This window comes from Hemitrygon akajei, unplaced genomic scaffold (genome assembly GCF_048418815.1).
Source record: "Hemitrygon akajei unplaced genomic scaffold, sHemAka1.3 Scf000060, whole genome shotgun sequence".
Classification (NCBI taxonomy): Eukaryota; Metazoa; Chordata; class Chondrichthyes; order Myliobatiformes; family Dasyatidae; genus Hemitrygon; species Hemitrygon akajei.
The window spans coordinates 145,522-162,581 of record NW_027331946.1 but is presented as its reverse complement, the minus strand read 5'-3'; the positions used below and the strand labels follow the sequence as shown (position 1 = coordinate 162,581).

The window sequence follows — 17,060 nt, the reverse complement described above, 5'->3', positions numbered from 1 at the left end:
ATTTAAATTGAGCGTCTTACACAAGTCCATTTCCCAGGAAACGTGGATCATTTCACTGTAAAACTTGGGTTGATTCTCTGGAGTGGTGCAGGCTGAAGTTTTCTCAATAAATTGACATGCCACCAAATTGTCTGTTGTACACGAAAATGTGCACATTAGAGTTGTTGTTTACAAAGTTCACAAGAGTGATTTTAGAATGATGCGTTTGATGTAGGAGGGGCATTTGGTGTCTCTGGGCCTGTTCTCAATGGAAGGCTGGTGACTCTGGGAGCAGGAACCTCGATGAAATGCTGAGGTCCGGGTGGACTGGATGGGGACAAAATGTTATGGGGACCGTAGTGGGACGCATCTCTAAGAAAGATGAGTCAGCTTACAGTGAGGAGGTGCAGTGGCTAACAGACTGGTGCAGAGCCAACAAACTATCTCTGAATGTGAACAAACTAAAATTGACTTCAGGAGGGCAATGAGCGACCGCTCTCCGCTGAACATCGACTGCTCCTCCGTAGAGATCGGTAAGAGCACCATATTTATTAGTGTTCACCTGGCGGAGAATCTCACCTGGTCCCTCAACGCCAGCTCCATTGCAAAGAAAGCCCAGCAACGTCTCTACTTTCTTCAAAGGCTGAGAAAAGACCATCTCCCACCACCCCCCCCCCCCATCCTCACCACATTCTACAGAGGATGCATCGTGAGTATCCTGAGCAGCTGCATTACTGCCTGGTTCGGAAATTGCATCGCCTCGTATGCAAAACCCAGCAGCGGATAGTTAGGTCAGCTGAAGGGATCATAGGGGTCTGTCTTCCCGCCGCTACAGACAATTACACAACACGCTGCATCTGCAAAGCTACCAGCCTTCTGAGCGACCCCACGCACCACTCATACAAAATCTTCTCCCTCCTGATATCTGGCAAAAGGTACCGAAGCATTTGGGCTCTCACGAACAGCCTATGTAAAAGTTTCTTCCCCCAAGCTTTCGGACTCCTCAATGCCAAGAGTCTAGTCTGACAGCAGCCTACACGCAAACACACACACACACACACACACACAGACACACACACACACACACACACACACACACACACACACACACACACACACACACACACACAACTGAACATCAGTACAGCCCCTTTGCAATTTTTGCTCATGGCTTTTTAGCCATCAGTCAGCAATGAGCTCGAATCTGCTCAGGCATTCACAATCCTGCATGTTATAGCCAACCAAAGAACACGTCACAAATAATTCCTTATTTGGAAATGACCTCCAGTACAGCAGATTACCTGAAGAGTCTTTGTGTCTTCTTTAAAAGACTAATCAAGCCCAGCATGTCAAGCTCACAAAATGATGAATAGAGTGTCTTCACAAAATGGCAGTCTCCATCCCCCCAAGCACACGGCAAGAACAAAGACCGTTTCCACTGTCCTTGATTCATTTGAATTCACTGATTTGAAGATTGTCATTCCTTCTGGCCAACAGGCACATCTGTAGAAATCTGCAAATCTTTGGTCACATCCATAATCTCGTCAAACTCCTAATGAAATATAACCGCTGCCGTGAATTCTTTGTAACTGCATCGATATGCTGGGCCCTGGATAGATCCTCAGAGATGTTGACACACAGGAACATGAAGTTGTTCACTCTTTCCACTGCTGACTGATCAATGACGATTGGTGTGTGTGTGACCTCGTCTTACCCGTTCAGAAGTCCACAGTTAGTTTGTTGATCATACCGATGTTGAGTGCAAGTTTGTTGCTGCAACACCACTCATCCAGGTGATATATCTCGCTCCTGTTTGTCTTCTCCTCGCCACCTGATAATCTGCCAACAATAGCCGTGTCGCTGGTGATGTGCAGTTGTTATATCCAATCCTCAACAATTGCGGTTTTCCGGTGTGGAAATCAAGGATCCAGTTGCAGAGGGAGCTAGAAAGGCCCAGCCGTTCGAGCCTTTTGATCAGAACTGTAGAAATGATTGCATTACACGCTGAGCTCTGGTCGAGAAAGAGCATTCTGATGTAAGTATTTGTATTGTCAAGGTAATCCAAAGCCACGTGAGGAGCCGATGAGATTGCATTGTGACCTATTGTGGATACAGGCAAATTACAGTGGGACCAGGTCCTTGCTGAGAGAAGAGCTTGGGCACTGGTATAATTGTTAGCCTTTTAAGGGATGTGGAAGCTTCCAACTGCAGCAAAAATGACCCCATCTCTGAAGCATTCTCAGAATACAACTCGTGTTTTTCTGGGATGGCTGAAATCCCTTGTAAATCTGTGTGACGACAGCACCCACCACTTCCTCACTCTCCCAAAATCAATGGAAACACAAACGTTTTCCCACAATGTCCCAGGATTAGTCTCAGTAAGGGTCTCTATTAATGCCATCAGTGTCCTAAGATGTGGTGCAGAACGGTGCAGTGTAATGCTATACAAAGACCCAAGTGGGACTCGGTCTCAGACACCAGTCATGCCATCAGTATCCCAGGATAGGGCGCAGAATCAGATTCATTATCTCAGGGGTGAGGTTATGTGGGGGGAAAACCCGTTTGGCTGTGTGATGAGGTCGGTGGAGCTGGACTGTTTACTCCTGTCCCTGTTGCAGCCTGTCTGTTTAAAGTTGATTTGATAAATATCTCAGCAGTTGACTCTGGATCTGCAGACATGCTCGGACACGCTGCGGCACTGTAGTTTTATATCAATGCTGAATGACGGTGATAATTGTGGACAGTTTAACATTATTGTTAATTTGTTAATGATGGTGGATTTAAAGTCTGGAAGAAAATGTCGAAGTCGAATGGGTCAAGGACAGTAGAGTCACACAGATCAATTGTCTTTGCTCCTGCCAGGTGCTTGGAGATGGAAGCTGCTATTTTGTGGAACTGTTTTACATCCTCCATTTTGTGAGACAAAGTTGCTTTGCTTTTTGTGTTTTAAAATAGACACAGTGGGGTTTCAGGTCATTTACTAAACTAGAGATCCTTTCCAAAGAAGTTCTTTGATATAATACAACATGCAGTTTTGTGAATGCTGGGGATGGTGCCTGCCTGATGTGGTTCTAGCTGATTACTGAAGAGAATGCATTAGTGTTCTCTTCCTAGTCATCCTCCTCCTCTTGATGAATGTATTGAATGCCTTAGGATTCACCTTAATCTGACTTGCCAAGAATTTTTCATGACACCTCTTGCCTTTCGCAATTCCCTGTTTTAGTTATTTTCTGGTCTCTTTGTACTCCTCATGAGTTTTCTTTGATCCTAACTTCTGAATCTTTACATACATTTCCATTTCCTTCTTGACCAAATTTATCACCTCCCTGGCCATCTAACGTTCTTGTGTCTTTTCATCCTTCCTTTCTTTTAAGGAACTTTTGGTAAATATCAGAAGTTGATTGATTCACACAGTAATTTTCCAAGAATAGTCCCACAGCGTTTTGATGTCATTGTAAACTGCCACAGCCACTTTCCTCAGAAATGCTGTAATCAAATGGAACCGGTTCGACAAATCACTCTCATTCGGGTTTGAACAAAGTCACTTTAGTATTGTATTTAACCATTTCTGCTGCAGTGTAGTGATAGAGCCTTTGACATGACATAAAGAACATGACTTCGGGTCTCAAACCCATTACATTACCAGTTTCATTTGCTGCCTTGTTTGCTGTGAGTTTACAAAATTTTATTTTTACCTCAACTCTCATCATCTGCAGTTGTGTTTTTTCCATGATTTGTTCAAATAAACCAGTTCATGCCATTCCCAAATGTCACAATATTTAAATTAAAGAATATTACCCTAGGGTATGGAACCCACTAAGCTTTTAACTGCTGTTGATGTCAGGGTGAGTGACTGAGGGTAAGCAGGGGAGTGTTGGGGTGAGCAGGGTCAGGGGAAGGACAGGGTGAGTGTGTGGAAGGTGGAGAGGGGGAAGTAGAGGAAGTAGAGAGAGTGGGGAGAGTGGGAGTGAGAGATGGGGAATGAGGGGAGAGGGCAAGAGTGAGGGGAGGGAGAGGGCCAGAGAGAAGGGGAGTAAGAGAGTGATACATGGGGAGGGAAAGAAGGGGGAGTGAGAAGAGGAAAAGCAGGGTGTGAGAGGTCTAGAAAGAGGAGAGGGGGACAGATGGGGAGAGGGTCAGAGAGAGAAAGAAGGGGCAGAGAGAGGGAGGAATAAAGAGGGGGAAAGTGTGGGGAGTGAGGCTGAGAGAAAGGGAGTGAGAGGGTAATGGGAGGCATAGAGAGAGGGGAATGGAATAGGAGAGAGGGTGAAGGAAAAGAGGCAGAGAAAGAGAGGAGCAAGAGCGCCGAAGGATAAATGGTGGGGAGAGTGAGGGAGTGACAGGGAGTAGGAGGGGAAGGTAGAATAAATAGTGTCGAGGAGGGATTGAGTGAGTGGGAGGTTGAAGGAGGGGTGTGCAGGAGGCGGTGAGGAATGGGTGAGCAAGAGGGGCAAGTAGGTTAGCAAGGAGAGAGGGATAAGAGATGGGTGGTGAGGAGGGAGGGGTGGGATGTACAGTGAGGAAGGAAGAGTGACCGAGTTGGGTGGCGAAGAATGATGGGCGAGTGAAAATGACATCAGTGGCAGAGCAGTGAGGGAAATAGGATTGAGGCAGAAGGAATGAAGGTGTCGGGTAGGAGGGTGAGGACTGGGGTAATGATGAGAAAGGAGTGGGAGGTTGACGGGTAGCGAATAGTGTGGTGCTAGTTGGGAAGAGTGAGGGAGAGGGATAGAGAAGAGAGCAGGGTGAAGAGCGGTGGTGAGGAGGCAAGGATGAGTGAGGGAGGCCAAAATTATTGGACAAAATATTTATTCATCCACAATGGCAAGGATGTTCGTCATGGCTGATCACAAGTCACTGAACAACTCCACCATGAGGTTGTTGTTCCCGGTCTTGATATTCCATAGCAGGGGTGTTTACCACACATGTTTCCCGGTCTCCAATTCCACACGAGAATTTCTCTGCAAACAATTCCCGGTCTTTGGATCGTATTGCCCACCATTCCCAATCGCCATACCACACACCGGCTGCTTTACTGCGAATGATTCCTCTTCTCCCTTTCCCACACTGGGAGTTTTACTGTGCAGGGTTCCCGGTCTCCCTGTCGAACTGTTAATACGACGTGACCTTTTGACCTAACCTCCACCCCTCCCATCCATGCACCTATCCAAGTATCTCAAACAGATGTTGTTAAGACCTCAGACAAAGTCAGGAATCGAAGGTTAACCATGTTGTGATTAATATTCTGAGCTGCGTATATTTCAATGGAACAAGTATTGAAGGAAAGGCAGATGAGCTCAGGTCATGGATCAACACATGGCATTATGATACTGTCACCATTATTGAGACTGGCTTGCAGAGAACTGGCAGCTCAATATTCTGGTGTTCTGTTGCTTTAAATACAACAGAGCGTGAGGGATTAAAGGGGTAGGGTGGTTTCACTACTCAGGAAAACTGTCACAGCAGTGTGCAATAAGGACAGATGGGAGAACTCATCCAGTGAGGCTTTATGGGTAGACTGGAGAAATTAATTAGTACACTGAAGTCCTAAAGACTCAAATGTGATACTTGATCTCCTATTAGTGACTGAGACAGAACAGACGTAACAGATGTCTGTGTGGGGAAACTGTTTGCATCTGTGATCACAATACCATCAGATTCAAAGGAAGTATGGAGAACGACAGCTCTGCTCCGTGGTATTGAGGCTCTGCTATAGAAGAAAAAAATAGATGTATAACAGGTGTAGGCAGGTAGGGGAAAAAATCAGGTACTTATGAATTCGAGGAAATCAGGCTTTGGCGAGAACAGGCAGAGGTGAGGTTTGAACGGGGCACAACTGCGCAAGTGAGTGAAAGTCGGCCTGTGAGGCAGCGGGAGAATTTAAATAGTGAGCAGAGGCTGAGTACGAGCTTCACTCCAGGTGAGGTAAGGCCGGGTAAACTCCTTTAATTAATCTAATTAGCTTAGGAGTAGGTAATGGAGACAGCAGTTAGGGCAGTTGAGTGCTCTGTTTGCAGTATGTTGGAAGTTAGGGCGAGCACAGCTGTCTCTGATGACTACACCTGTAAAAGGTGCATCCAGCTGCAGCTCCTGACAAACCGTGTTAGGGAACTGGAACTGGAGCTGGATGAACTTCGGATCATTCGGGAGACAGAGGCAGAAATAGAGAGGGGTTTCAGGGTGATAGTCACCCGTAGGAGTCAGGAGACAGGTAGTTGGGTGACTGTCAGGAGAGGGAAGGGGAATAGACAGGAAGAGCAGAGCACCCCTGTGGCTGTTCCCATCAACAATAAATATACGATTTTGGATACTGTGGGGATGACCTACCAGGGACAAGTTGCAGTGGTTGTGTCTCTGGCGACGAGACTGGACCCTCAGATCAGAAGGGAAGGAGGGAAAAGAGGAGAGCAGTAAGTGATAGAGGATTCGATAGTTAAGGGGACAGATAGTAGGTTCTGTAGAAGAGATCGAGAATCCCGGATGGTCTGTTGCCTCCATGGTGCCAGGGTCCGCGTTATCTGGGATTGAGTTCTCATTATTCTCAAGAGGGAGGGTGAGCAGCCGGATGTCGTGGTCCATGTAGGGACTAATGACGTGGGTAGGAAGAGTGAGGAGGTCCTGAAAGGTGAGTTTAGGGAGCTACGTGCCAAGTTAAAGGACAGGACCTCCAGGGTAGCGATCTCAGGATTGCTACCAGTGCCCACCTGCAGGTGGGTTCAGAAATAGTAAGATAGTGCAGATCAACACATGGCTGAAGACATGGTACAGGAGGGAGAGCTTCAGATTTATAGATAATTGGGCAGTTTTCCAGGGAAGGTGGGACCTTGTCCGGCGGGACTGTTTACAGGTGAACTGGAGGGGGGGGACAAATATTCTTTTAGGCAGGTTTGCTAGAGAGGCTCCAGTGAATTCAAACTAGATATTAGGCGGGAGGGGAACCAGAGTGTAGAAACAGATGTATGGCAGAAGGAAGAAAAAGAAGACAGTAAAGTTCTGTATACTGTTAGAGATAAACAGAGAGGAAGAGCTGGAGAATTTCTTAAATGCACTTATTTTATTGCTAGGAGCATTGTAAGAAAGGTGGATGAGCTTAGAGCATGGATTGATATCTGGAAATATGATGTTGTAGATATTAGTGAAACATGGTTGCAGGACGGGTTTGATTGGCAACTAAATATTCCTAGATTTTGTTGCTTCAGGTGTGATAGTATCGGAGGGACAAGAGGGGGAGGTGTTGCGTTGCTTGTCAGAGAAAATATTACAGCGCTGATCTGGCAGGACAGATTAGAGGTCTCATCTAGGGAGACTATTTGGGTGGAATTGAGGAATTGGAAAGGTGTAGTAATACTAATAGGGGTGCATTATAGACCACGTAATGGGGAGTGAGTATTGGAGGAGCAAATTTGGAAGGAGATAGCAGATATTTGTAGTAAGCACGGGGTTGTGATTGTGGGAGATTTTAATTTCCACACATAGACTGGGGAGCCCATACTGTAAAAGGGATGGATGGTTTGGAGTTTGTAAAATGTGTGCAGGATAGTTTTTTGCAGCAATACATAGAGGTACCAACTAGAGAAGGGGCAGTGTTGGATCTTCTGTTAGGGAATGAAATAGGTCAGGTGACGGAGGTATGTGTTGGGGAGCACTTTGGGTCCAGTGATCACAATGCCATTAGTTTCAATATAATTATGGAAAAGGATAAGACTGGACCCAGGATTGAGATTTATCTGTATGGACTTCAGTAAGGCCTTTGAAGGTTAGTTAGGAAGGTTCAATCGTTAGATATTAATATTGAAGTAGTAAAATGGATTCTACAGTGGCTGGGTGGAAGATGGCACAGAGTAGTGTCAGATTGGACTCCGGTGACTAGCGATGTGCCACAGGGATCAAAGGCCTTACTGAAGTCCATATAGATAACATCCACTGCTTTACCCTCATCAACTCTCCTCAGAACTTCTTCAAAATATTCAATAAGATTTGTCAAACATGACCTTCCACGCACAAATCCATGTTGACTGTTCCTAATCAGACCCTGTCTATCCAGATAATTATATATACAATCTTTAAGAATACTTTCCATTAATTTACCCATCACTGGTACTGTGTCCAATGTTGTTTGTCATATAGATTAATGATCTGGATGATGTGGTGGTAAATTGGATTAGTAGGTATGCAGATGATAATAAGGTAGGTGGTGTTGTGGATAATGAAGTAGGTTTTCAAAGCTTGCAGAGAGATTTAGGACAGTTAGAAGATGGAGATGGCAGATGGAGTTTAATGCTGATAAGTGTGAGGTGCTACATTTTGGTAGGAACAATCCAAATAAGACATGCATGGTAAATGGTAGGGCGTTGAAGAATGCAGTAGAACAGAGTGATCTAGGAATAATGGTGCATAGTTCCCTGAAGGTGGAATCTCATATGGATAGGGTGGTGAAGAAAACTTTTGGTATACTGGCCTTTATAAATCAGAGCATTGAGTATAGGAGTTGGGATGTAATGTTAAAACTGTACAAGGCATTGGTACGGCCAAATTAGGAGTATTGTGTACAGTTCTGGTCACCGAATTATAGGAAAGATGTCAAAAAATGGAGAGAGTACAGAGAAGATTTACTAGAATGTTACCTCGGTTTCAGCACCTAAGTTAGAGGGAAAGATTGAACAAGTTAGGTCTTTATTCTTTGAAGCGTAGAAGGTTGAGGGGGGACTTGATAGAGGTATCAAAAATCATGAGGGGGATAGATAGAGTTGATGTGGATAGGCTTTTTCCATTGAGAGTAGTGGAGAATCAAACAAGAGGACATGAGTTGAGACTCAGGGGGCAAAAGTTTAAGGGTAACATGAGGGGGAATTTCTTTACTCAGAGAGTGGTAGCCGTGTGGAGTGAGCTTCCAGTAGAAGTGGTAGGGGCAGGTTCTGTATTGTAATTTAAAGCAAAATTGGATAGGTATATGGACAGGAAAGGAATGGAGGGTTTTGGGCTGAGTGCGGGTCAGTGGGACTAGGTGAGCGCAAGTGTTCGGCACAGACTAGAAGGACTGTTTACGTGTTGTAATTGTTATATGATTACATGTAAATGCAAGATAAGATTGAGGAAAGAAACCAGGAAGGCTATAGGGTGGCATAAGGTTGTCCTAACAGACAAGGTGAGGGATTATACAGATGTTTTAAAAGCAAAAAGATTGGAGGAGACACAATTGATTGATTGGGTTATCAGAATGGCAATGTCCACATGGAGCCAAAAAGCGTAGAGGAGTTCTTAAGTGGGTTTTTGCTTCTGTGTTCACTCGGGAAAAGACTCTATTGAAGTGAGGCCATGGATGTTATACAAATTACGGATGAGTAAGTGTTATGGGCAAATTGGACAACTTTGAGTGTATAAATCCCCAGCGACTGAGAAATTCAGTCCTCGGACCCCGATGGAGGTGGATGCAGAAATTGCAGGGACGTAACCTAATTTGGAATATTGTGTGCAGTTTACGTCACCTAAATGGGAAAGATGTTAATAAGGTTGACAGAGTACAACAAAAATGTACAAGGATTTGCTGCGATTGGAGGACCTGAGTTATAAGTGAAGATTGAATAGGTTACGAATTTGTTCCTTGGAACGCAGAAGATTTGGGGGAGATTTGATGGAGGTCTACAAAATCATGAGGATAGATGGGGTAGAGGGATGAAGATAGTGAGGGTTAGGTCAGGGGATAGAGAGGAGTGAGGCTCCCACTTTTAATCGGCACACAATTCCCCCTCCTCCCATACTCATTTCAATCAGTGCGTCCTTCCCTCCCTGTCGACCATTTTAACGAATGTGACAATTTTCAGTGAGTGCGTTACTCCCTCTCTCGGTAAAACTTCAGGCCATTTGGAATAAATGACTTTTAAAAGAAATAAATTTAACAAGTATTTTAGGCGGGGTGTCAATCAACAACCTCCGCTTGTGAAATGAAACCCGCTGTTATCTGTGGGCGAGGCGGTTTCTTGTGACAGTAGTTGTCCGGATGGAAATGCAATAATCTCTCCAGTTTTTTTTTCCAGTTACTGGAAATATATAGTCGAACGTGTTTGCTTTAATTTCAGCAGAAATGCGGCTCCCTGTACCTGAACAGGCGAGGGAGGTTTGAGCTGAAACTCTATCCATGTCAGGTAGACTTGCTTACACAGAGGGCGGAGTTCAGACCCTCCCAGAACCCGGGCTGGATCAAATCCGCAGCCTGGGACTCGCTGAGTTAAACACAGAAACTCCGCCCCACTGGTTACGATGAAAGAAAAAGGAGAGATCCACACGGAAACCCGGACAGAAAGGTTAACGCAGCCTGTTTGTTTCCCTCTTTAGGGTTGCTACATTGATCCCACTCCCGCCTCCTCCCGCTGTCAGACCCGTCCTGAGCCGGTGAGAGTTGGTGTGACCCGGACTGCGGCAGTCCCGCTCTACCCCGGCTCACCCGGCCCTGTCCATCTGTAATGAGCGACGGACACATCACAGCCGAGAGGCCTCGGGAGCAGCAGCTCAGACTCAACTCTCCGTACAGGGTGAGCACACCGGTGTAGGACCATTGTCGATCACCCGGGAAGTAAGACTGAGATTTCCCCAGACCACATTGAACGCCATCCGGTTAAACATCAGAGGTAAGTGTTGTCTATGATTCTGCACAACGATTCAGCGTTTACAGCGAGACTCGGCTTTGGTCGGGATCGGGAGTGAATTTAGTGGGAGAAGGGAGTCCTGACATGTTCATGTTAACGAGTCAATTACAGTCCAAATGGATTAAGAGAAACGAGAGTGGTTTCTACTGAGAACGAGCAGAAGAAATCTTTCACCCCGGTAGTAACATATGAAATACCCACGGGGCAGTGATCCGCCATTGATCTCTCTCGAACAAGAGAAAATAAGCAGATAAATGCTGGGAATCCGAGCAACACACACAAAATGCTGGAGGAACTCTGCAGGCCAGGCAGCATCAATGGAAAAAAGAATAGTCAAACTTCAAGAGTCCAGCTCATGTATGTTACATCACCTCATTGGTTCTATTGCTCCTCCTTGTAGTGCAAAGGGTTAAACTTTCTTCACGCTTGAATGACAGTGTTTTGCTGAACCGGTTTGGATTTGATTTCAGCGGAACGGCCGCTCCCTGTTCTGAGGAATGTGACGGACAGGCAGCTACTTGCTCGCAGACCCTGAGCACCGAGTCTCTCAGAACAACAAGCCACACCTTCCAAATCAGTCAATCATCTTCCCTCTTCCCCTTTCCAGTCCAGTCCGGATGAAGGGACTCGGACCATAACGTCGACTGTTTATTCCCATCCATAAATACTGCCTGACCTGCTGAGTTCCTCCAACATTGTGTGTGTTGCCATGGTTTCGAGAGATCCATGTGGGGCAGTGGGCGGGGTTATTTGTAAGAAAAGATACACAGTATCCTCACTATCAGAGTATTCGTGGGGAATTAAGATGAGAATAACTCAGCCTCTGATATTTATTTCAGAGATTTATTTCCCAACAACCAGTTGTCTGTGCGTTAAATCAGCGATCAAGGAGATATTTGTTTTTTTGAAGCCTCTTCTGGCTCTGGTGCCTTTTGTGTTCCAACTGTTTCCTGCTGGCATGATTTACATTTCCACAGGTTTGGTAAAGATTAAGATCTGCTCTAGAACAATGGCCACCTGTTTCAAAGCAAGGGTACGGGAGCTGTACAGCAAACACTTGTTCTGTTTTCAAAGTTTCTTATTGCAGGCAAATACATTGATTGTTCCTGTGTTCCTGTGTTGATTGTGATAAATTTGAATTCCTCAATCGCCAGTGGAAGCAAAGACTGTAATTCTGTTTAAGCACGGGATTCCTGATGAACAGTGGGTTAGAAGTGTTACAGGGATGGACACAGAGGAATACGTAATGAAATTTTAGATTCGACCAGTCATGATTTCTTGATCTACAGCAGTTTCGAGGGGCCGTGTGGTCCAGTTATGCATGTTGGTATGTTGACTGGAAAATCTCTGACAATTTAATTGATGTAAGCTGGTATAATGACTGCATGCAAAGGGAGGTAGGATTTAATTTATGCATTTGTACTGAAATCAAACATAAATAACACACAAAGCTGCATGCAAATAATTAATGTACCCCAGCTTCGAGAGGGGATCGAGCTTATGTCAAACTCGGAGTGCTGGAGAGCACAGTATTGGACCAAGAGACACTCTCCCCGTTTCCTCCTACTCCCGCTGCAGACTCCCTGGGGCTCTCACGCACCAGCTCACTGTCCCGCCCCGCCCACTGCCTGACATGCGTGATGTCATGGAGCTCGTTACCCTCCGCTCCCGGGCTCACACTGAGAGGATTTGAGAAACCTTGCGTGGCCGTCAGGAGACATGCGAGTTATTTAACTCCCATTGGTGCCAGAAAATGTCAATACAGGCCACATCGCAGACTGAAGTCTCCACGCAGGTTAAGCACTCTAGTCCAGGTCCACTGCCGCTCACCCAGGAAATCAGACTGTGGTTACCCGGGACCCCACCGAACGCCGTCGGGTTACAGCATCAGATGTAAGTGGTGTCTTCCATATCAGGGTATAGGTTTTATCGGTTTCCCAGCAGGAGAAAGAGTTAAAGTGACTTTGCTCATTTCCTAATGAGAGTGAATTGTCGGATAAATTGGATCTAATTTCATCAGAAAGGCCACTCCAGTGTGAGGAATGAGCACAGACAGGCAGCTGCTGACACACAGACCCGAGTCCCTCAGATAAACAACCCACGCATCCCTAATCAATCAATCATCTGGCTCTTCCTCTTTTATTTCCAGTACCGACGAAGTGTTTTGGCTCAATAGATCAACTGTTCATTTGCCCCCACGGATGTTGCCAGGACTGCTGAGTTCTTCATGCAATTTATGCATTGCCATGGCTACAAAAGATCAGTGAGGGACCGCTTGTGGGCCAGAGTGTGGAATCGGTTGAAATTAATTGAAATTAGTTGAAAGGAACGATGGATATTGAAATCATACCCACACTGTCAGAATATTCCTAGGGAATTGAGAAGAGATCTCAGTGGAGCCCCCCAGTGGCCGGAGGTCCCCACATCACCACCATTGTTCGGAAGCTGGAGGGACAACAGAGAGGTTTCGGCTGTCCGGCCGTTTCTCTGTGACACTCCCGACCTCTACATCAACTCCATCCATCCGACTGTGGCAAACTTTTACAAACAACAAACATAATTCCTCTCAGCCACCGTCTGTCTGCATGATCCCCTGGCTTTGAGGATATGAGGGTATCAATGGTCCGCACTGTCAGGGTTTCAGTCTACCAGGGGACAAAGACTGCAGGGACGAGAGATCTTCTGTTGTCTAATACACTGCATGTAGATCCCACTGGCAACTCTGGTTTACATTAGTGAAACAGTTGTTTTTCAAAATACTGAACAGCGAGACACTGCACTGATGAAACAATCCGAAACCAGATCAGCCTAGAAAGTCCTCCCCAAAAATTAGGGTTTTGTGATCCAACTCAAGACAAACAGCACGCTGTCCACTCCACCAGTGCGTTATTCGCAGCCGGGCGAATCCCATGATTGATTTTGTTGTCCCCCTGAAAACAAATTAAATGTCCATTCAGGTATTTCAAAATACAAGCGCTCCCCCACACTGGGGATCTGACGTCACGAGTGCGGTACTTGACGTCATACATGCACGGCCTGGCTTGCGCTGAGATTGGTTAACGGCTCAAGTACTAATCATGTCAGCCCACACCACTTGGTGCAGTCAACAGAGTATTTACAAGCCGTGTTAATTCTCATTGATGCGAAGAGATGTCAGTCACTGGTTACACCCAACAGCGCAGGCGGACCGACGAGGAGGGTGTTACCTCCAGTCCGATCTCCTGGTCAAAGCGGAACAAACAAAGTAAATGACCTGCTTTATGATTTATTCCCATTTCTCTCCAAGGGAAGTTGGGGCATTTGTGAAGCGTCTCCTGCGGCCGGAGTCTGATGTATCGCTGAGAGGTAAAAGGTGACCGCTCGTTCATCAACTTGATGCCGGTCCGCCGGGGAGGGACCCTGGCAGAAGACGGAGGGCGAGGGGGATTTTATTATCAGGATAAAGATGCTGTGAGAGGGAGTGGACAGGATTGATGTCCCACTGGGTCAAGAGGAGCTCATCTGTGGAAATGTCTGAACCCATGGTGGTGGCGAGCAGAGAGATTCACCACATTAGGGGGCAAACACGGGCAGACTGTTGACCAGCAGTGGGGCCAATAGTCTGGGGAAAGTAGGGGGAAAGAGTGGTGTTGGCGGGGTAAAGATGCACCGGCCCAGCGTCTTGTTGAATGACAGGACAGTTTGGAGGGGCCGGGTGGCCTGCTCCTTTTCCTGTTTGTGTGTTTAAATAGAAGGACCCTCGTGGACCTTCAGGATGTTCCAGTGTGTGTTGTAGGGACTGGTGCCTGGAGCCCAGTTTTTCACAAACTGGCAACAAGTGGGCTGAGGGGGCAAATTCAACAATTCCAAGTGTGCTCTCGATACAAAATGTGTATTTCCATATCTTTAATAACATAAAACCGATATTTCCATATTGTTACTGACAGAGAATCGTATAATTTATGTTCCATGTGTTATCTGAGTGTACTTGCCTGTGATGCTGCCACAAGTCAGTGTTTCTCTGTACCTGTACCTTCCCGTACTTGCTCACTTGGAAATAAATTCAATGTGATTCGAAAAGCTCAGTGAGATTTTATTAGTGATGATCATCTTGGCTCCTCGGTAGATCAAATGTAAATGTAAGACCCTTAGCAGTGTCGATGAGCACAGGGATCTTGGAATCCATTGCTCTCAGAAAGTGACTACACAGATTGATAGGGTGGTTACGAAGGCAAACAGTATCCTTAACTTTATTATTCGAGGCATTGAGTTCAAAAATCGGGAAGTTGTGTTGCAGCTTTTTAAAACTCTAGTTAGACCACATCTGGAGTGTTTCATACAGTTATGGTCGCCTCATTCCAGGAACGATGTCAGGGCTTTGGAGAAGGTGCAGAAGAGGTTTGCCAGGAAATTGCCTGGATTAGAGGGCATGAGCTGTAACAGGAGGTTGAACTGCTTGGGTTGTTTTCTCTGGAGCCCTGCAGGCTGGGGTGAGACTTGATAGACGTTTATAAGATTATGAGAGACATAGGTAGAGTAGATAGAAAATGTATTTTTACTATGGTAGGAATGTCTAAAACCAGAGGCCATGCATTTAAGGTGAGGGGGGAATTTTAAAGGAAATGTGAGGGGGCAAGTGTTTTTACACAGAGAGTGCTGGGTCGCTAGAAATTGCTGCCTGGGGTGCTGGTAGATCAGACACATTGGGGACTTTCCAGAGACATTTCAATAGGCCACGAATGTGAGGAAAATAGAGGAATATGGACATTTTGTAAACAGAAGGGATTTGATTCGTTAACATTCTGATAACAAATTTAATTGGTTGAGCACAACACTATGGGTCGAAGGGCCTGTTCCTGTGCTGTACTGTTCTTTGTTCTGTGTCTCTTGTCGAGAGATTTCAGCGTAACAGAGGCAAAAGGAGTGAGTGGGAACAACAGGTCAGCTGGTCCAATGTGGGAAATGTGAGATTACCCATTTCTGTAGGAGAAACAGAAACACTGGGTGTGTGTGTGGAGAGGGACTGAGGTGCAGTGGGCAGGGAAGGAAGTCAAAAGTACATTGTATTGATGGTAAGACTCATTGGTATAAGACTGAGAATTAGTTTAACAATTATTTGGGCTTTGTTGAGATTGTACCTGGAATATGGAGTAAAATCCCGCTCCCCATACTAACACGGGTTATACAGACCAAAGAACAAACTGCCGGAGGAACTCCGTGGGTCGGGCAGCATCTGTGGAGGGAAATGGACCATCAACATTTCGGGCCGAGACCATCCCTCTGGACTGAGAGTGGACGGGAAATAGTCAGAGAAAAGAGGTGAGGGGTGGGGATGGGGCAAGAGCTGGGGAGTGAGAGGTGCAAAGGTGGAAATAGTGACAGAGGTCAGCAGATGTGTGGAGACTGAAGTGATCAAGGAGATGAGGATTGGGATGAAACGTGGCTGAGATGGGAGAGCAGCCATAATCTTGTTGATGGTTCGAGGTGCTGAATGGCCACCTTCTGCTGTTTCTCACTTGATGTTTCAGTGTTCCTGACCACTGAACCCAGGGGAATGTGATAGAAATCGGTGTCTGTTCACATAGAAGTGGCTTGAATGCACAATTCCTTTTTGGGTCTGAATTGTCTGTTGGACAGTGATTTCTTGTGGATGGATGTGGCGGATCGTGTGTGGGGCTGGGATCAGGAGAGTGACCACTCCCCCTGGGGCGAGGAGCCGGGGAAGAGATCATTCTCTATGGGGCGAGATCAACGGGATTCCGTAGGTGAGAACTGAGGCCGGTCCCGAGTGATGTTGGGCAGTGATTCTCTGTTACTTCCCTGAACAACCTGCCACCCACCGTTTCCTGGACATTCAGACCGAACATCCTGAGATGAGCTGCCGCTCAGCCCCTCTTGCCCTGGTCCTGGGAGCGTGATGGGGTGGTGATACCGAGACTGCACTCATCCATTGTGGTTTATCCCGGGAACTTTACCTTCGTCACCCGGCCCCGCATCGGGTCCAAGCGTCACCTAGATCGATAGCCGATCTCTACAATTGTTTTACCTCATTCCAGGGTGCAGGAAGCGGCTCTTCCACCTGTTGTGTTCTTGCAGACAGAGAAGGTTAAACCGGGTAATCGCACCTTCGGGACACTGCTCCATCTGTCTGAGTAGATCCATCTTTCGCCCATTCAGACAAGGCAGTGAGATCCAGATTTCTCACGGCCTCTCGTTTTTGGTGGCCATCATTGTGTTTATTTTTGTTGAATCCATGCCACTGTTCCAACTTGCCGAAGCACAGCCAATGTTTCCGGTTGTATAACCCCATTAAATGCGAGAAATAAGCCTTTTCCAGTTACCCGGGCTGCTCAAAAGTGTACAGTATACATCGAGTTAGACTGTGGGATCAAGAGTCCAACTTATCACGCGGGAAACATTCAATGTGCTTACAACAGCAACCTGGAATATTTCCTGGAG

The 17,060-nt window shown here is 46.2% G+C and overlaps 1 protein-coding gene across 2 annotated transcripts in view; it reads left to right on the top strand.

Annotated features, from left to right (window-relative positions):
• The first annotated feature begins 2,861 nt into the window (after positions 1 to 2,861).
• The window catches only part of LOC140721722 (NACHT, LRR and PYD domains-containing protein 3-like), a 60,469-nt gene continuing 46,270 nt past the window's right edge, over positions 2,862 to 17,060 (top strand). The window contains exons 1-2 of one of the 2 annotated variants that reach the window (XM_073036510.1): positions 2,862 to 2,895; positions 10,312 to 10,604. The gene's annotated coding sequence lies outside the window, so the exon portion shown is untranslated. Of the gene's footprint in view, positions 2,896 to 10,292; positions 10,605 to 17,060 lie in introns of those variants that run through there. The other variant, XM_073036509.1, reaches the window with a different exon arrangement.